The sequence below is a fragment of the Nomascus leucogenys genome, chromosome 3 (genome assembly GCF_006542625.1).
Source record: "Nomascus leucogenys isolate Asia chromosome 3, Asia_NLE_v1, whole genome shotgun sequence".
Lineage (NCBI taxonomy): Eukaryota > Metazoa > Chordata > Mammalia > Primates > Hylobatidae > Nomascus > Nomascus leucogenys.
In genome coordinates this window covers 97,257,896-97,278,294 of record NC_044383.1, presented here as the reverse complement: position 1 = coordinate 97,278,294, position 20,399 = coordinate 97,257,896, and the positions used below count along the sequence as shown (strand labels likewise).

Genomic DNA, 20,399 nt, shown 5'->3' with positions numbered 1-20,399 from the left:
AAAAGATGAAAACACAGAAAAAAACAAAAACTCAGACGGGGAGATGATGCGGGGAGAGAGCGTGCTGGGAGCCTCAGTAGCCAGCCTCCTCTTGGTAGTAAGGGGGATATTCAGGGACCGCCCTGCGCCCGAGGGAGCCCTGTCGGCCACTGTGCCTTCTGGGCAGAACTTGGGGTCATATATCTGCCGGTCCAGGCCAAAGATCTGGCCGATTTGCTTGGCGCCCTGCGTGTAGCCCACCTGCAGGGACATGGAGGAGTTGTCACACTTGTTGGTTCCCAGCTTGGTGTCAACCGGGTCCTGGGAGCCTTCATGCCCACCTGGCTGGCACACTTGTTTGTACCCATCTGAAGGCTGATGGTTAAGTGGTCCATGGGGGGCACGATGTGGTTCTTGGGGTTGTAGAGATGCCTCCCTGTGCTGTACCCAGTCATGTCCGACTGGCTGGTGCATTTGTTGGTGCCCATCTGCAGCCCGATGGTGCATTGGCCAGCCTTCATGGTGGCATCGTCGAAGTTCGGCTCCTGCTTCTCCGAGTACTTAAGGCCGATGTCCACCCTGCTCTGCAGCCCCTTAGTCTTGGCTTTCCTCACCAGGGCGAGAAGAGACACCTGCACCTGTGTCATGTTCCCACTGTCAAACAGGTCGTTGGCATCGAACAGGTCCACGGTGTTCATGCCGTAGCTGACCATGGCCTTGAGGAAATTGGAGAGGTTTTCTAGCTGGTGCCAGTTCTGCATGGAACGGTTGATCTTGGGACTGAGCCCGGCTATAGCTTGTTCATGAGTGTGCATAAGATAATCCCGTCCTTCAGGCCCTTCTGGAAGTTGGGGCCAATGGAGAGGCTGGTGAGTCCCTCAATCCAGCTGTGGAGCTCTGCCTCCTTCTGGGGGTCATATTTGCACATGAGCCGGTTCTTGACCTCGGCTGACAGCCCGTACGAGGGGTCCTTGTTGAACTGCGTGGAGCTCATGGCTGGTGGGCACGGCGGCGGGGTGGGATGCGACGGGAGAGGACCGCCCGGCAGGCGCGGGGCTGGGACTCGCTCCTCTCGGGATATTTTTATGTGGTCTGGGCATGGTGGCTCACAGTTGTAATCCCAGCACGTTGTGAGGCCAAGATGGGAGGATCACTTGAGTCCCAGAGTTTGAGACCAGCCTGGGCAACATAGCAAAACCATGTCTCTACCAAAAAGAAAAAAAAAAAGTTATTGGGGCCTGGTGGCAAGCGCCTGTAGTCCCAGCTACTTGGGAGGCTGAGGAGGAAGGACAGCTTGAGTTCAGAAGTTCTAGGCTATAGTAAGCTGTGATCAGTCTACTGCATTCCAGCCTGGGTGACAGAGAGAGACCCTGTTTCTAATTCAATCAATCAATCAATCTATAGTGATATATATATATATATATATATATATATGAAATTTTTTTTTTGAGTTTCACTCGTTGCCCAGGCTGGAGGGCAATGGCACAATCTCAGCTCTCCACAATCTCCACCTCCCCAGGTTCAAGTGATTCTCCTGCCTCAATCTCCCAAGTAGCTGGGATTATAGGCCTGCACCACCACACCCAGCTAATTTTGTATTTTTAGTAGAGACGGGGTTTCTTCATGTTGGTCAGGCTGGTCTAGAACTCCTGACCTCAGGTGATCCACCCCCTCTTGGCCTCCCAAAGTGTTGGGATTACAGGCATGAGACACTGTGCCTGGCTATAGTGATATTTTTATGTGAAGCTGAAGAACAAAAGCTATTCTGTTATCTGGACACAGGTTTTAGTTGGTTATTTATTTATTTTTTTGAGACAGTCTCTCTTTGTTGCCCAGGCTGAAGTGCAGTGGCAATGATCTGTGCTCACTACAACCTCCGCCTCCCGGGTTCAAGCAATTCTCCTGCCTCAGCCTCCCGAGTAGCTGGGATTACATGCGCCCGCCACTACACCCAGCTAATTTTTGTATTTTTAGTAGAGATGGGGTTTCACCATATTGGCCAGGCTGGTCTTGAACTCCTGACCTCAAGTGATCCACCTGCCTTGGCCTCCCAAAGTGCTAGGATTACAGGCGTGAGTCACTGTACCTGGCCAGACCACTCAAATTTTTAACAAACCAAGCTATATGTGCCACACACCAAAATCCTGCCTTTCTTGGAATAAGGAAAATAAGCTAATATGATCTGACCCTTCTTCCCTCCAGAGCCTGAATCTCTAACTTGAGAGATAAAGACTGAAAAAGTCCAATTTAGAAAGTCCATTTCAGCCTATTTGGTGTCTAGGAATTTGAGATACTAATTGTCTTATCCCTACCCACTTCCCCATCTCAGAAAATCTTCCCTGCCACAGAGTCCCTGGCAGGGGCAGCTATGCTACTTACCATTAGACCTTGCCTCCCTAGCCACAGCTGATTGGATCAGAGAAGCACACCTAATCCATTCAGATGCTTTTCCCCGCCTTAACATGGGATGTCTCGCAAATTTGGGTGTCATCCTTGCGTAGTGACTATGCTTATCTTCTCTGTATTGGTCCAGTTTTAGTATATGTGCTGCTTATACAAGCACCAATCCAATTCTTTTGCCTGCTAATTTGAACCCAGAGACTTCGACTTTGAGTAACGAGCTCAGTGGAGGACACCAGAGCTGGACAGTCAGGTAGTGTGAGGAGTGGCAGCCATTTGTTTTGGTGTATGCATGCTCATAAATGAGGAAATCCAGTCATCAGAGATGTGTGAACAGATACAGCAACTGTACAATTCCAGAGAAAGGTGGAGAGAGTAGTGGTCTGACAACTTTGACATCTGCGACTTCTACTTGGGATCTGTGATCCTCTCTGGATTTCTGATCATCCCCTTTTAATTAATTAATTTTTATTTATTTTTTGAGACAAGGTCTCGCTCTGTTGCCCAGGCTGGAGTGCAGTGGTGTAAGCATAGCTCAGTGCAACCTCAACCTCTCAGGCTCAATTGATCCTCCTACCGCAGCCTCTGGAGTAGCTGGGGCTACAGGCATGTGCCACCATGCTTGACTAATTTTTAATTATTTTTGGAGTTGGGGTCTTGCTATGTTGCCAGGGCTGGTCTCCAACTCCTGGACTCAAGTGATCCACCCTCCTTGGCCTCTCAAAGTGTTGGGATTACAGGCATGCATCACTGCACCTGGCTGATCATCCCCTTTTAAATTGGGTTAGGATACCTTTCTTTTACTTGTAACCAAAGAACACCTGATGGAACAGTTTTTAAAAGTCCATTTTTGTCACTCTACCTTTTCACACCTTTCTCTCAGCCTCCAGATCATACAGATTCCCTGTAATCTGTGTAAACTGGTCGGGAGCAGGGAAATAGGGAGAAGACATTTCCTTGAAATGCCCTAGACAAGAGACACTGGCATCCTTCTAGATGCAGGAATTCGGGGGTTCTTCAAGCCTCAGCCTGGCTTGCAGCAGTTTTGGCAGCCTTTGGAAGGCACCAGATGGTCAGCCATGTGATACATAATCTATGTGACTTATGCCATTTATTACTTTATAATTGTATCAAACTATAATTTGTAAGCAAATTTTGTTTAAAAGCTATTAACTAGGTTTTTCTGATTGTTTTGGTATACTTTTATAAAACAAGGCTATTAAATCCTGGTTGCAAGTTCCCAACCATCAATTTTTTGGTAGATTTAATATATAGTATATAGTTACAGAGTTTTAAGTACATGCGGAAATTTTCAGAATTTCTCATTTATTTCTTTGATCTCAAGGTTCTTAAAAAGCTGACAAAGGCCAGGCATGGTAACTCATGCTTGTAATCCTAGCACTTGGGGAGGCCAAGGCCAGAGGATCCAACGAGGCCAGGAGTTCAAGAACAGCCTGGACGATTCTCTCAAAAAAAAAAAAAAAAAAAAAAAAGAGAGAGAGAGAGAACTTTAAGCCATGCAATTAGAGAATGTGAAGATAATCTACCCAAGTAGATATTTACAAATAAACCTAACCTTCTCATTTTCCACATAACTAGTTTAGCATTATTTATTTGAAATCCACAATTATAGTTTTCAACTCTGCAAAATCTCATATATACTGTGCATTTAGCACTATGTAATAAGAAAGCAAAAAATCAGGATCCTTCAAATATTACATACATAAAATTTATGAAACTAGGAGTTTCTACATTTCAATATAAACTCAATTAATGAATTTTATTCCAGAGAATGTAAGAATTACAAACATTTGGCCGGGTGCGGTGGCTCACACCTGTAATCCCAGCACTTTGGGAGGCAGAGGCGGGTGGATCACCTGAGGTCAGGAGTTTGAGACCAGCCTGGCCAGCATAGTGAAACCCCGTCTCTACTAAAAATACAAAAATTAGCCGGGCTTGGTGGGGCAGGGGGGCACCTGTAATCCCAGCTACCTGGGAGGCTGAGGCAGGAGAATCACTTGGACCTGGGAGTCGGAGGTTGCAGTGAGCCAAGATCGCGCCATTGCACTCCAGCCTGGGTGACAGAGCAAGACTGTCTCAAAAAAAAAAAAAAAAAAAAAAGAATTACAAATATTTAAAAAGGATATTCTGTTGTCACCAGTGTAAAAGTGATACCTTTTTTTTAATGGGCACATATCAGGTAATTATGGGTACTTTGGTATCTGTTCATATTACAACAGGTATACTTTTTTTTTTTTTTGGAGGCAGAGTCTTGCTCTGTTACCCAGGCTGGAGTGCAATGGCATGATCTTGGCTCACTGCAACCTTTGCATCCCAGGTTCAAGTGATTCTCTTGCCTCAGCCTCCCAAGTAGCTGGGATTATAGGCGCCCACCACCACGCCTGGCTAAATTTTAATTTTTAGTAGAGATGGGGGTTTCACCATGTTGGCCAGGCTGGTCTCGAACTCCTGACCTCAGGTGATCCACCCACCTCAGCCTCCCAAAGTGCTGGGATTACAGATGTGAGCCACCGTGCCCAGCCACAACACATATACTTTTAAAGTAGCTTTTTAAAAATGACTTTATTCTGTGAAGTATGAAAAAAGAAAAAAAGAAAACATGAAGTTTAATTCAATTCTGACATCATAAAAACATGCATTTATTTATAAGTATTGGTTATACTGTTTACAATTATTAAATACTTATGAAAGAAAGGTAGATGAAAAATAAAAATAATCATTTTGGATGAAAGGAAATAAATTATTTCTGCCTTGAGTGGTTAAAAATTCAAGTATTGGGGGGCAAGCGGGGAGGGATAGCATTAGGAGATATACCTAATGTAAATGACGAGTTAATGGGTGCAGCACACCAACATGGCACATGTATACATATGTAACAAACCTGCACGTTGTGCACATGTACCCTAGAACTCAAAGTATAATAAATATATATGTATATAAAAAAATTCAAGTATTGACCAGGCATGGTGGCTCATGCCTGTAATCCCAGCACTTTGGGAGGCTGAGGCGGGTGGATCACCTGAGGTCAAGGGTTTGAGACCAGCCTGACCAGCATGGTGAAATCCCGTCTCTACTAAAAATACAAAAATTAGCCGGGTATGGTGGTGGGCTCTTGTAATGTCAGCTACTCCAGAGTCTGAGGCAAGAAAATCACTTGAACCCAGGAGGCGGAGGTTGCAGTGAGCCGAGATCACGCCATTGCACTTCAGCCTGGGCAACAAGAGCAAAACTCAGTCTCAAAAAAAAAAAACTAAGTATTTTACTATGAATTTAATTACATATGACTATTTAATTATTATAATTACTACTTTAATTGATTAACCAATAGATATTTTGTAGCTTAATTTTTTAAAGAAAGCAAATATGTGAACAAGGTTTTGCAGTAATTTTAGCTTAGCTTTGTCCATATAGGCTAGTGTTTATGTATTTGCTTTATCCTCTCAGAATTATAATTATACCAAGGTGTTACATAGAAAGGAGTGATTCTTGCTTCAACCTGGGAGACAGAGGTTGCAGTCAGCTGAGATCGCACCACTGCACTCCAGCCTTGGCAAAAGAGCGAGACTCTGACTCAAAAAAGAAAGAAAGGGCTGAGCTTGGTGGCTCACTCCTGTAATCCCAGCACTTTGGGAGGCCGAGGCTGGTGGATCACCTGAGGTCAGGAGTTCAAGACCAGCCTGGCCAACATGGTGAAACCCCATCTCTACAAAAATACAAAAATTAGCCGGGCATAATGGCGGGTGCCTATAATCCCAGCTACTTGGGAGGCTGAGGCAGGAGAATCGTTTGAACCCGGGAGGCAGAGGTTGCAGTGAGCCAAGATCGCACCACTGCACTCCAGCCTTGGTGACAGACTGAGACTCTGTCTCAAAAAAAAAAAAAAAAAAGAAAGAAAGAAAAGAAAGGAGTGATTCTTTTATCCTTTGTACTCATTTGTTTTCCTTTTCATGCACCTTGCTGCCCTACATAAAAGTTAGTTGTAACTCTTTTAAATTAAGATCTCCAGTGTGAAGTAGTGTATTGCTTAACTGGACAGGGCTGTAACCTGAAGTGTGAGAAGGGGAGTGTCCCCATTTCCCAATAGCAGGTCTTTAGCAATAAAGGTGTGGTACCACCAGTGCTAAAGAATACTATTCTAGTTAAACGTGTTTGTGTTCTGCATCTTCCATTGTGCAGTAACTCTATTATTTATAAATTCTAATCCTTTAGTAAAGAAAAAAAGTAAGAAAGAAAAACAAAAACCAAAAGCCATCTATAGGCTTTGAAAATTCCTGGACACAAAGCATCAGTCACTGGATTTTCCTTCACCCCTGCCAAGTTCCACAGTCTCAGAGCAGGCTTCCCAACAAGAGCTAGGAGAGCAGGGCAGGGAAATGTTGCTAAGTGACATGGGGTTTAGTCGTGCGATGGAGTATCAGAGGACACTTGACGTTAAGCCTTGTGCTACTTCATGGCCATTCCACAATATAATGGAAGAGCTGTAATATTATGTAGATAATGGAGGATTGTAGACAGAGTGGCAAAATAGAGAATTCCTAGCTTCAACTGTTAGTTCCAAAAGGTCAGGTAGTTTAAGAATGATGTGTTTAGGCTGGGTGCAGTGGCTCACACCTGTAAGCTCAGCACTTTGGGAGGCTGAGGCAAGAGGATCACTTGAGATGAGGAGTTCAAGACCAGCCTGGCCAACATGGTGAAACCCTATCTCTACTAAAAATACAAAAATGGCCGGGTGCGGTGGCTCACGCCTGTAATCCCAGCCCTTTAGGAGGCCGAGGCAGGCGGATCACGAGGTCAAGAGATCCAGACCATTCTGGTCAACATGGTGAAACCCTGTCTCTACTAAAAAATACAAAAATTAGCTGGGCATGGTGGCTTGTGCCTGTAGTCCCAGCTACTCAGGAGGCTGAGGCAGGAGAGTCGCTTGAACCCAGGAAGTGGAGGTTGCAGTGAGCTGAGATTGCGCTACTGCACTCCAGCCTGGGCAACAGAGCAAGATTCCGTCTCAAAAACAAAAACAAAAAACCCCCACAAACCCCAAAATTAGCTGAACGTGGTAGTGCATGCCTGTAGTCTCAGCTACTCAGGAGGCTGATGCAAGAGAATTGCTTGAACCCTAGAGGTGGAGGTTGCAGTGAGCTAAGATGACACCACTGCACTCCAGCCTGAGTGACAGAGTGAGACTCTGTCTCGAAAAAAAGAAAGAAAAGAAAAAATAGAAATGCTGTTGAATGCAGGCATACCTCAAATATATTGCAGAGTCAATTTCAGACCACTCCACAATAAAATGAAAATTGCAATAAAGTGAGTCACACACACTAAAAAAAAAAAAAAAAAAAAAAGTGCTTAATTAGCCAATGATGCAAATTCAAAAAAAAGGGAAAGATTGATATGGTTGCTTATCTCTCTAAATTTTTCATGTTAGTTCCTTCCGCACCCCAGAATAATCTTAGGTTTAGAACTAATTAATTAACTAATTAATTAATTAAAACTTTTGTTCATTCAAAAAAATATTCATTGAGTACCTATAAGGTAGAGTGTTAGGTCAAAGTATGAAAATTGACTCTTACACTGATATTGTGAGGTTTGCTAAGAAGTTTGTTGTAAAAATGAGAAAGTATGGAGACCAAAGACAGCAATTCTTTGTATTGATTATTGTTTTATTTTATTTCTAAGATACGGCAAGAGAATGAGCCTTTATTAGATATGACTATGGGTTCCAAAACTGATGTTTCCCAGTTGTTGAAGGAGGTGACCAGGAAGTCTTAACATGAATAGCTACATAATACTAAGAATTCATTATGGGCCAGGTGCAGTGGCTCATGCCTGTAATCCCAGCACTTTAAGAGGCTGAGACGGGTGGATCCTGAGGTCAGGAGTTCGAGAACAGCCTGGGCAACACAGTGAAACCCTGTATCTACTAAAATACAAAAAACTAGCCAGACTTGGCAGCTTGTGCCTGTAGTCCCAGCTACTTGGGGGACTGAGGCAGGAGAATTGCTTGAACCCAGGAGGCAGAGGTTGCAGTGAGCCAAGATCGTGCCACTGCACTCCAGCCTGGGCGACAGAGAGACTCTTTCTCCAAAAAAAAAAAAAAAAAAATTAGCCAGGCATGGAGGTGCATGCCTATAGTCAGTAGGGAGGATCGCCTGAGGCTGGGAGGTTGAGGACACAGTGAGCCATGTTCCCACAACTGCACTCCAGCCTGGGTAACAAAGAGAGACCCTATCTCAAAAAAAAAAAAAACACACACACACAAAAACTCGTTATGTTATAGAAGATTGCTAGAGTTCTGTTTTAAACCAAAGCTCTTGATTTTACTTTAAATAATTCAATTTATGCACATTTTAAAAAGCGTATTGTTAAAGTGAGCTGCACTTGTTACTTATTTTTTGCATATTCATTCACTATTCTGTGTCTAGGATATCCTTTATTTTTCTCCTGGCAAATAATGTGTCTAAGATAAATGAACAATGACATTTATAAAGCACTTAATTTATGCAAGCTGGGGTGATGTTAAACATTATGTGATTAGAACCAATTTTGAGGGCCAGGTGCAGTGGCTCACGCTTGTAATCCTAGCACTTTGGGAGGCCAACGTGGGCAAATCGCTTGAGGTCAGGAGTTTGAGACCAGCCTGACCAACATGGTGAAACCCTGACTCTATTAAAAATACAAAAATTAGCTGGATGTGGTGGCAGGTGCCTGTAATCCCAGCTACTGGGGTGGCTGAGACACAATAATCACTTGAACCTGGGAGGTGGAGGTTGCAGTGAGCCGAAATTGTACCACTGCACTCCAGCCTGAGTGACAGAGCGAGACTCTGTCTCAAACAAACAAACAAACCAAATCAGACTTCTAGCCAGGCACAGTGGCTCATGCCTGTAATCCCAACATTTTGGGAGGCCAAGGTGGAAGAATTGCTTGAGGCAGGAGTTTGAGACCAGCCTGGGCAACATAGTGAGACCCTGTCTCTACCAAAAAATTATAGAATTAGCCTGGCCTGGCGACATGCCCCCTGATCCCTATTACTCGGGAGGATGAGGCAGGAGAAGTTCGAGGCCTTTAGCATAGGAGTGCGAGGCTGCAGGGAGCTATGATCACACTACTGCACTCCAGCCTGGGCAACAGAGACTCTGTCTCATTAAAAAAAAAAAAAAATTAAAAGAATCAAACTTCTCTCTGTTGGATGAGGATACTGACCAGATTAAGGAAGGGTTACCCGCCTCCTCCTGATAGGGTATGAGAAGAGCTTAATTGATGCCTGTGTCAGTTTCCTCAGGCTGCTGTGACAAATTGCCACAAACTGAGTGGCTTAAAACAACAGGAACTGATTAGCTCACAGTCCCGGAGGCCAGAAGTCTGAAATCAAGATGTCTGGAGGGCCACGATCTCTCTGAAGCCCACAGGGGAGAATCCTTCTGTGCAGATTCCAAGTTCTGGTGTTGCCTGCAAGCCTTGGCAGTCCTTGCTTTACGGCAGCGTAACTCGAATCTCTGTCTCCACACGGCCATCTTCTCTCTGTATCTGTGTGAACAAACTTCCCTCTTCTTATTTCACTAGTCATATGACACTAGTCATAATAGATTTAGGGCCCACCCTAGTCCAGTATAACCTCATTTTAACTTGAGTACATCTGCAAATAGCCTATTTCCAAAAAGGTCACATTCACAGGTTCCAGGTAAACATAAATTTTACGGGAACAGCATTTAACCCAGTGCTGTGTCCAAACTTGTCACCGAATGAGGGGCCATCCTGAAAATGCCATTCAGTGGGAGTTGGAGGGCATCTTTGATACCCATGGACTTTCTTATTCATGTTTTTTTCTTTCATATCTAGGACTTTCTTATTCATGTTTTTTTCTTTCATATCTAGGACTTTCTTATTCATATTTTTTCTTTCTTTTTCAGTTTTTTGTTTTTTTCTGAGACAGAGTCTCACTCTGTCACCCAGGCTGGAGTGCAGTGATGCGATCTTAACTCACTGCAGCCTCCGCCTCCCGGGTTCAAGTGATTCTCGTGCCACAGCCTCCTGAGTAGCTGGGACTACAGGTGTGCACCACCACACTGAGCTAATTTTTGTATTTTTTATAGAGACGGGATTTTGCCATGTTTGGCCAGGCTGGTCTGAAACTCCTGGCCTCAAGTGATTTGCCCCCCTTGGTCTCCAAAAGTGCTGGGATTACAGGTGTGAGCTACTACACCCAGCCAATTTTTATCTTTTTTTTTTAAGACGGGGTTTGTCTGTGTTGCCCTGGTCTCTAACTCCTGGGGTCAAGCACTCCTCTTGCTTCAGCCTCCCAAAGTGCTAAGATTACAGGCATGAGTCACTGCACCTCGTCCTCATGTTTTCTTTCTGTAAAGGAGAGTCTAACTACAAGAATGTTACTGCCGGGTGTGGTGGCTCATGCCTACAATCCCAGAACTTTGGGAGGCTCAGGCAGGCGGATCACCTGAGGTCGGGAGTTCTAGAACAGCCTGACCAATATGGAGAAATCCCGTCTTTACTAAAATACAAAATTAGCTGGGTATGGTGGCACATGCCTGTAATTCCAGCTACTCCGGAGGCTGAGGTAGGAGAATTGATTGAACGGAGGTTCAATTGAAGGAATTGAAGGAAGCGGAGGTTGCAGTGAGCCGAGATCGTGCCACTGCACTCTAGCCTGGGCAACGAGAATGAAACTCCATCTCAAAAAAAAAAAAAAAAAATGTTACTAAGACACCCCCTCTCCATCTTTTAGTGGTATTACTCTACTCTGATAACAAAAATATATCACGGTAGACAAATTTCAGTCTTTAAAATTAGGCTAGTGTTTTCTGTCGACAGATTACAAGACTTTTCTGTTGTTTTTATTGTCTTTTTTTAGTAAATCCTGTGTGGGAAAATACTGATGTCTTCAAGTATATAATAAATACAATGTGCTACAAAACAAAAACAAAGTTGATTAGTCCCACTATCAAGCTGATGCTTATTTCACAGAGCTGGGACATTTTAATTTTCATTCAGAAAGGAGGTGTTTTTTTTTGGGTTGTTTTTTTTTTTTAAGATGGAGTCTCGTCCTGTTGCCCAGGATGGAATGCAGTGGCCTGATCTCAGCCAGGGTGGAGTAGTGTAGTGGCCCAATCTCGGCTGACTGCAACCTTACCTCTGAGGTTCAAGTAATTCTCCTGCCTCAGCCTCCCGAGTAGCTGGGACTACAGGCGCCTGCGACCATGCCGAGTTAATTTTTGTATTTTTAGTAGGGATGGGGTTTCACCATGTAGGCCAGGCTCGTCTTGAATTTCTGACCTCAAGTGATCCACCTGCCTCGTCCTCCCAAAGTGCTGGGATTTCAGGTGTAAGCCACCACGCCCAGCTAGAAATTTTGAAATGAAATATAAGATGATTAAAAAAAAGAGAGGCAGCCGGGTGCAGTGGCTCACTCCTGTAATCCCAGCACTTTGGGAGGCCAAGGCAGGCAGATCATCTGAGGTCGGGAGTTTGAGACCAGCCTGACCAACAAGGAGAAACCCCGTCTCTACTAAAAATACAAAATTAGGGCCGGGCATGGTGGCTCACACCTGTAATCCCAGCACCCTGGGAGGCAGAGGTGGGCGGATCCCCTGAGGTCAGGAGTTCGAGACCAGCCTGGCTAACATGGCGAAACCCCATCTCTGCTAAAAGTACAAAAATTACCCAGGTGTGGTGGTGGTGGAGGGGTGCCTGTAATCCCAGCTACTCAGGAGGCTGAGGCAGAGAGAATCACTTGAAGCTGGGAGGCAGAGGTTGCAGTGAGCCGAGATGGCACCACTGCACTCCAGCCTGGGCGACAGAGCAAGACCCCGTCTCAAAACACACACACACACACACACACACACACACACACACACACACACACCACACACACACAATTAGCCAGGTGTGGTGGTGCATGCCTGTAATCCCAGCTACTCGGGAGGCTGAGGCAGGAGGATCACTTGAATCCAGGAGGTGGAGGTTGCGGTGAGCCAAGATCACACTACCACACTCTACCTTGGGCAACAAGAGCAAAACCCCATCTCAAAAAAAAAAAAAAAAAAAGAGAGGTGGCCAGGTGTAGTGCCTCATTCCTGTAATCCAAGCACTTTGAGAGGCCAAGGCAGGAGGACTGCTTAAGCCCAGGAGTTCAAGACCAGCCTGGCCAACATGGTGAAACCTTGTCTCTACTAAAAAAAAAAAAAATCAGCAGGGCATGGTGATGCACGTCTGTAATCCCAGCTATTTAGGACACTGAGGCAGGAGAATTGCTTGAACCCCAGAGGCAGAGCTTGCCACTGTACTCCAGCCTGGGCAACAGAGTGGGACTCCATGTCAAAAAAAAAAAAAAAAAAAAGAACCAACTTTGGGCCAGGTGTGGTGGCTCACACCTGTTATCCCAGCACTTTGGGAGGCTGAGGTGGGCAGATCACTTGAGATCAGGAGTTTGAGACCAGCCTGGCCAACATGGTGAAACCCCATCCCTACTGAAAATACAAAAATTAGCTGGGCAAGGTGGCACATGCTTATAGTCCCAGCTACCCAGGAAGCCGAGGCAAGAGAATCACTTGAACCGGGAGGCAGAGGTTGCAGTGAGCCAAGATCGCACCATTGCACTCCAGCCTTGGCAACAGAGCAACAAGACTTCCTCTCAAAAGAAAAAAAAAAGAACCAACTTTCAAATAAGAAAAAAAAACCAGGCTGTGCTTCCTAGCTGCCGTGTGTCCTGCATGGTCAGGTGCTGTCATGAGATTTTGGACTCCCTGAAGGCCATCCCTAGATCTTGGGTTAAAAGTCTGTATTCTAGTCTGAACCGTAGGAAGAAAAAATAGTCGATATTTTCTTATGGGATGTAGAAGGCAGAAAATATTTTGACTTCCTGAGTTCGTACAGTGCTGTCAGCCAAGGGCATTGTCACCCCAAGATTGTGAATGCTCTAAAGAGTCATGTGGACAAACCTCTAGAGCTTTCTATAATAACATACTTGGCGAATACGAGGAGTATATTACTAAACTTTTCAACTACCACAGTTATTCCCATGAATACGAGAATGGAGGCTGCAGAGACTGCCTGTAATCTAGCTCGTAGGTGGGGCTATACTGTGAAGGACATTCAGAAATACAAGCAAAGGTTGTTTTTGCAGCTGGAAACTTTTGGGGTAGGACATTTTCTGCTAGGTCCAGTTCCACAGACCCGACCAGTTATGATGGTTTGGGGCCGTTTATGCTGGGATTTGACATCATTCCCTATAATGATCTGCCTGCACTGGAGCATGCTTTTCAGGATCCAAATGTGGCTGCGTTCATGGTGGAACCAATTTAGGGTGAAGCGAGTGTTGTTGTTCTGGATCCAGGTTACCTAATGGGAGTGCAAGAGCTCCACACCAGGCACCAGGTTCTGTTTATTGCTGATGAAATACAGACAAGATTAGCCAGAACTGGTAGACGGCTGGCTGTTGAATGTGAAAATGTCAGACCTGATATAGTCCTCCTCGGAAAGGCCCCTTCTGGGGGCTTATCCCCTATGTCTGCGGTGCTGTGTGATGATGACATAATGCTGACCATTAAGCCAGGGGAACATGGGTCCACATACGTTGGCAACCCATTAGGCTGCTGAGTGGCTATCACAGCCCTTGAAGTTTTAGACCTTGCTGAAAATGCAGAAAAAATGGGTATTGAGAAATGAACTCACAAAGCTAACTTCTGATGTTGTAACTGCCGTAAGAGGAAAAGGATTATTAAACGCTGCTGTTACTAAAGAAACCAAAGATTGTGATGCTTGGAAGGTGTGTCTACAACTTCAAGATAACGAACTTCTGGCCAAGCCAACCCATGGCAACATCATCAGGTTTGTGCCTCTGCTGGTCATCAAGGAGGATGAGATTCATGAGTCCAGTGAAATCATTAAGACCATCTTGTCTTTCTGAGGGTAGCAGTTGCCTTCAGTGGTGGCTGGGAGCCAGCTGGAGACAGGTGGTCCTGTAAAAGCTCTGCTCTTAATGCGGGCACATTCTATTCCCATGTGTCTTCAAATACTTTTTTTGGAATATAAATTTTTTTCAGTTGATACATAATAGAACAACATTTATGAACCTACTGTTTGCTTTGTAACAAAACTAAGAGAATGCAACAGCATCTATATTCAGTGAGTGTTCCGATATGTCTGTGTACTTTCTTTTTTTTTTGAGACAGAGTCTCTCTCTGTAGTCCAGGCTGGAGTGCAATGGTGTGATCTCGGCTCACTGCAACCTCTGCCTCCTGGGTTCAAGCAATTCTCCTGCCTCAGCCTCCCAAGTAGCTGGGATTACAGGCGCCTGCCTCTATGCCTGGCTAATTTTTTTGTATTTTTGGTAGAGACGGGGTTTTATCATGTTGGCCAGGCTGGTCTCGAACTCCTGACCTCAGGTGATCCACCCGCCTTGGCCTCCCAAAGTGCTGGGATTACAGGTGTGAGCCACTGTGCCAACTACATTACTTTTTAAGGACAAAATGAACGAATTAATATATCAGAACATAAAAGCAAGTTTGTTTCCTTGGTTTTAATCTATTTTTGACACCATAATGTGAAATTAAATTTCAGTCTACATTTTTGCTGTGGTTTGAATGTTTCCCCCAAGGTCACATGTTGGAAACTTGATGTCCCAATGCAGTGGTGTTGGGAGGTGCACCCTTACGCGAAGTATTTGGGTCATAAGGGCACAACCCTCATGAATAGATTAATGCCATTACAGTGGGAGTGGGTTCCTTATTTAAAAAAACAATTTTTGCCCTCCTCTCTCTCTCTCTCTCTCTCTCTGTCCCTGAGTGTGGAAAAACTCAAACTGTTTTTTCTGTCCTCTCACACCACAACTATCATCAACATGGAAGACTTTTGTGATCAAATGCATGGAGGTTTTTTCCCACGCACCAAGTAAGCAATCATTTTTGCAGCAGACACCATCTGGGTGTCCTCAAATTCAATTCTGACACTATCTACTTGGAGATAGTTGAGATCACACAGGTTGAGGGCTGAGTCCCCAAGACTTCCTCCACTTCAGACACCGGTCACTAGTCTGGGCCTCCAGAACTTCTGACTGACCAGCTCTGGGCTCTGACAACCCTCTCTTTGAGTATGATTAATTTGCTAGAATGGGTCTCAGAACTCAGGGAAACACTTATGTTTACCAGTTTATTATAAAGAACATTACAAAGAATACTGATGGAGAGACACATGGGTTGAGGAATGGGGGAAAGAACACAGAGCCTCTGTCCCCTCCCTGAGTGCACCACCTTCCAGGAACCTCCATGTGTTCAGCTTTCTGGAAGCTCCTTAAACCCTGTCTTCTTGGACCTTTATGGAAACTTCATTGGATAGGCATGATTGACCACCATTTGGAAATGTGATTGGACAAAAAGGGTATGATCTAACAGTAACAGACCGAGTAGAGAAACTCAGCAAGGCCTGCCTGTTCAGGCCTTGAGTCACAGGGACCCCAGATTCTTCTTGGGCTCCCTTGCAGCATTCCTTCTTCCGGGGTATGGGGCAGAACCGCTTCTGAATTGAGGGTATAATGACCTACAATCAGACCAGGTAGGTCTGGAATTTCTTTATGACCAGCTTCAAAACAGAAAGGCAAGAGAAGAGTCCTGCCTTGGGGAGAGAAAGCAGTAAATGAAAGGAGGGCAAGGGAAGGCTAGAGAGAGAGAGAGAGATTCTGTTTTCTGAGGCCCAAAGTGCCTCAACATTATAACAAGAGCTATGGGGGTTATGAGCCAGGAGCTTTGGACGCAAACCTATCTATTAATACATGTACATAATATCACACTCCCTCTCTTGCCCTTCCACTATGGAATGATGGAGCAAGAAACCCCTTGCCAAATGCCAACTCCTCAATCTTGTACTTCCCAGCCATCAGAGCTGTGGGCCAGTAAATTTATGTCCATGATGAGTTACCCAGTCTGTGGTATTATATTACAAGCAGCACAAAATGAACTATTAAACTGCCTTTCACGAATTTATTTTTCAAAGGGCAACGGGGAAGTTTTCTATTAGCCCCTATGCAAGTCTCTCTTGAAACCCTGGTAATAGCCTAGTTTACCTTGATATCAAGAAGGTTGAGAAAGCACCAAACTCCACATGTGGCATGTGCCCACGCTGACTTCCAGGGGTTCATGCTACAAGACCTAAAGTTCTTTTTTTTTTTCTTAAAGTTTTTTTTTTTTTTTTTAATCAGTGTTGACCAGGTTGGCCTCGAACGTGTAGCCTCGCCTCCCCAAGTGCCAGGGCAACCGGCCTGAGCCCCACAGCAGCTCCCAAACAAGACCTAAAGTTCTTAAGAGATTGTCTAAAACAAAAAGATGTCAGGAGGGCCGATGGTGGTTCCATGTGTGCTAAATGTGTCTATAACAGGATCAAGTTTGTTTTCCTTATCAAGGAGCAGAAAATCACGAAAGTGTTGAGAGCACAAGCACAGAATCAGAAAGCTAAATTTAAAAAGTGCAGTTTTTGAGTAATAAATCAAAAGGCTACAAAAAATTATCAAATTTGTTCTAGCATAGTGAGAGATAAATGAACAATACCCATTATTCTTTATACTCTTTGGTAATTAAAAAAGATTTCTCAGCCAGGCAAGGTGGCTAATGCCTGTAATCCCAGCACTTTGGGAGGCCGTGGCGGGCAGATCACCTGAGGTCGAGAGTTCAAGACCAGCCTGACCAACATGGAGAAACCCTGTCTCTACTAAAAATATAAAATTAGCTGGGCTTGGTGGTGCATGCCTGTAATCCCAGCCACTCGGGAGGCTGAGTCAGGAGAATCGCTTGAACCCAGGAGGTGGAGGTTGCCGTGGGTGGAGATTGTGCCAATGGACTCCAGCCTGGGTGACAAAGATTCCATATCAAAATGACAACAACAACAACAACAACAAAAACAAACAAAAAACCCCAAAAAAACCCCACAACTTTTCAAAAAAGTACTTATGGCTTGGCATGGTGGCTCACACCTGTAATCCCGATATTTTGGGGGGGCCAAGGTGGGGTGACTGCTTGCGCCCAAGACTTCGAGACCTGCCTGGGCAACACAATGAGACCCCTTCTTTATTAAAAAAGAAAAGAAAAGGCCGGGCGTGGTGGCTCATGCCTGTAATCTCAGCACTTTTGGAGGCCGAGGCAGATGGATCACTTGAGGTCAGGAGTTCAAGACCACTCTGGCCAACATGCTGAAACCTCGTCTCTACTAAAAAAATACAGAAATTAGCCGAGCATGGTGGCACATGCCTGTAGTCCCAGCTACTTGGGAAGCTGAGGCAGGAGAATTGTGTGAACCCGGGAGGTGGAGGTTGCAGTGAACCAAGATTGCACCACTGTACTCCAGCCTGGGCGACAGAGCTGGACTCCATCTCAAAAAATAAAATAAAATAACTTCTAAATATTATATAACCTTTTATTAGTTTAATGATCATATATTACCTCTGTATTTCAAAAATCATTTCTGAATATTTAAATAATTAATCTCAAATAGAACTAGAACCAAGATGCCTTCTTTTCAAGTAATCACCACGCTCAGTCCTCAGTCTAGGCTTCAATGAACTAATCAAGCAAATACTTAGAGCTACCTCCAGCTGCTCCGCTTTGAACATTAAACTCAGAATCTCTAGTCAAAGCCTTGTACTGGTAAAATTTGCCCAATTCTGTGTTACACTGCATATTCCTTTAACACTTCAATGCATTCCCACAAATTTCCTAGGTTCCTATTAATACCAACTTGCAAGATTTTGCAATTATTTTGGTATGTAAAGCCTTATCTACTTGGAACACATATTTTAATTTTCTCCCCAAGGCACTCTGGGAGTGAACTGGTTTATGGAGGCAGGCAGGGATGGTTGGGGTGGGTCTTCAGGAGAACAGGCATCCTCTTGCAAGGTTATTGCCTTTGGAAAGGTTTAAACAAGGGAAACCAGTTTCCTGAGACAGTGAAGGAGTTCTGTTTCCACTGGCAAGGGAAGGTCAGGGAATTTGGGGGTATAAGATTGCCAGCTTCGCCTGAGTTCACCCACATATTCCCAACGTCTAAGAGTTTACCTCCTTCCCAATACCCTCATCTTAACATGAAAGACTTGATAAAGTTGTATGTTGTGTTTTAATTCTATAATCTGCAAAATTAAATTTGGGGCTTTGTCTGCCAGGCAGTTGCAAGAAATCAGTTTTTTTTAGTTTAATTTTATTGTAAATTAATGATTTATGGTTGTATATATGAAGAGATCAGCTCTTTTAATGTTATTGTGGAACTTTTCTGGGTCTCTACTCTTTGAACTGAGAGTTCAACTCCCTGTCATTTTCTTCTTTTTTTTTTTTTTTTTTTTGACAGCGTTTTGCTCTGTCACCAGGCTAAAGTTCAGTCGCATGATCACAGCTCACTGCAGCCTCAATCTCCTAGGCTCAAGCGATTCCCCCCCACCTCAGTTTCCCAAGTAGTTGGGACTGCAGGTGCACCACCATGCCTGGCTAATATTTTAAATTTTTTGTAGAGATAGGGTCTTGCCATGTTGCTCAGGCTGGTCTTGAACTCACAGGCTCAAGCAATCTTCTTGCCTTGGCCTCCCAAAGTGCTAGGATTACAGGTGTTAGCCACTATGCTTGGCAACATTTTCTTATTCTTACTGAAATATTCTTCTATTCTCCAGTGCTCCTAGAAGAAATCATCTTGTCTTTTTGTTCGTTTTAGAAACAGTGTAAAGAGGTTTTATTTTTTTTTAAATTGTGTAAATGTAACATTAGGCTAAATTATTTAAAGTCAATAAATTTTTATTCAAGGAATTCCATGTTGTGATTTGTTCCACTGTCCATCAAGGTCACTTTAGATCCTCTAAAGAGCTGGAGTCAAAAGATTTATCTTCAAATTAGCCCCTTTTAATGAAACTAATGCTAATTTTAATCCAGTTGTCCTGTCAGTCCATAATCCTTTTATTTTGGCTTCTGTCATCTCCTTTTAATATGGATATACTGATGAAGACTTCAAAATTCACCAAGAATCTTTGGGATCTAATTTCTTCAACCAATTTAGGGTCCTTTTTACTGTAGGTGGTGGATCTGCCTAGTTTTCAATTTGACACCCTCTCTTAACATGAATGAGTTCAAATCATATTTATTCCTAAGCGATCTCACTCAAGAATAGTACAGATATGTGGAATACGCCAATACCTTTAACTCCAGACATCATGTTCTCAAGATAAGAGCCTTTAAAACAAAAAGCCATTGTCTATATCATGTCAACATGAAATTGGAATGCGAAATTAATACTGCTGAGGATTTCCCTCATATCCCACGCTGTTTATCTCTTCTACAGTCCTAGAATCAATCTTTTTTTATTAAGAGACAGGGTCTTTGTTACCCAGGCTGGAGTACAGTGGTGCCATCAAAGCTCAGTGCAGCCACCAACTCCTGGCTCAATCCTCTTGCCTTAGCCTCCCCTTCCTGAGTAGCTGCAACTATAGGTACATGCCCCAGCATCCAGCTAATTTTTAAATTTTTGTGGAGATGAGGTGTTTGTTAGTTTCTTGCTCAGGCTCATCTTGAACTCCTGGCTTCAAGCAGTACACCCACTTCGGTGTGGAGATTGCAGGCTTTAGCCGCTGTGCCTGGCCTGGAACCAACCTTTATGGCTATCAATACTCCATCAGTTAACTGTCTCAGGTATCATAATATCCCTTCTTATATGTATCGAAGTTCATACTGAACAATGAGTTCTGGGTTGGAAAAGAGGATTTATTTTTTGCACCTATCCAAGTCTTTGTCCACAAGTTAAACAAAAACATACGTAAGTGCAGTTTTGTTGTTGTTGTTGTTATTTTTTATTGACACGGAGTCTCGCTCTGTCACCCAAGCTGGAGTGCAGTGGTGCGATAGCTCACTGCAACCTCCGCCTCCTTTGTTCAACTGATTCTCCTGCCTCGGCCTTCCGAATAGCTGGGATTACAGGTGCTTGTCATCACACATGGCTAATTTTTGTATTTTTAGTTTCACCATGTTGAC

General features: G+C 44.1%; 2 non-coding genes and 2 pseudogenes across 2 annotated transcripts; 1 reads left to right on the top strand and 3 right to left on the bottom strand.

The window, feature by feature from the left end:
- Window positions 1-73: 73 nt before the first annotated feature.
- On the bottom strand, window positions 74-973 carry LOC100581978 (annotated as a pseudogene).
- Window positions 974-2,435: 1,462 nt separating this feature from the next.
- Window positions 2,436-2,542, bottom strand: LOC115834517. Its single transcript, XR_004029464.1, has one exon. It is a non-coding gene; the product is annotated as a U6 spliceosomal RNA (small nuclear RNA).
- Window positions 2,543-13,103: 10,561 nt separating this feature from the next.
- LOC100602000 lies at window positions 13,104-14,596 on the top strand (annotated as a pseudogene).
- A 5,471-nt stretch (window positions 14,597-20,067) lies between these two features.
- LOC115834571 lies at window positions 20,068-20,193 on the bottom strand. The gene has a single exon (XR_004029511.1). It is a non-coding gene; the product is annotated as a small nucleolar RNA SNORA40 (small nucleolar RNA).
- Between the last annotated feature and the right edge of the window lie 206 nt (window positions 20,194-20,399).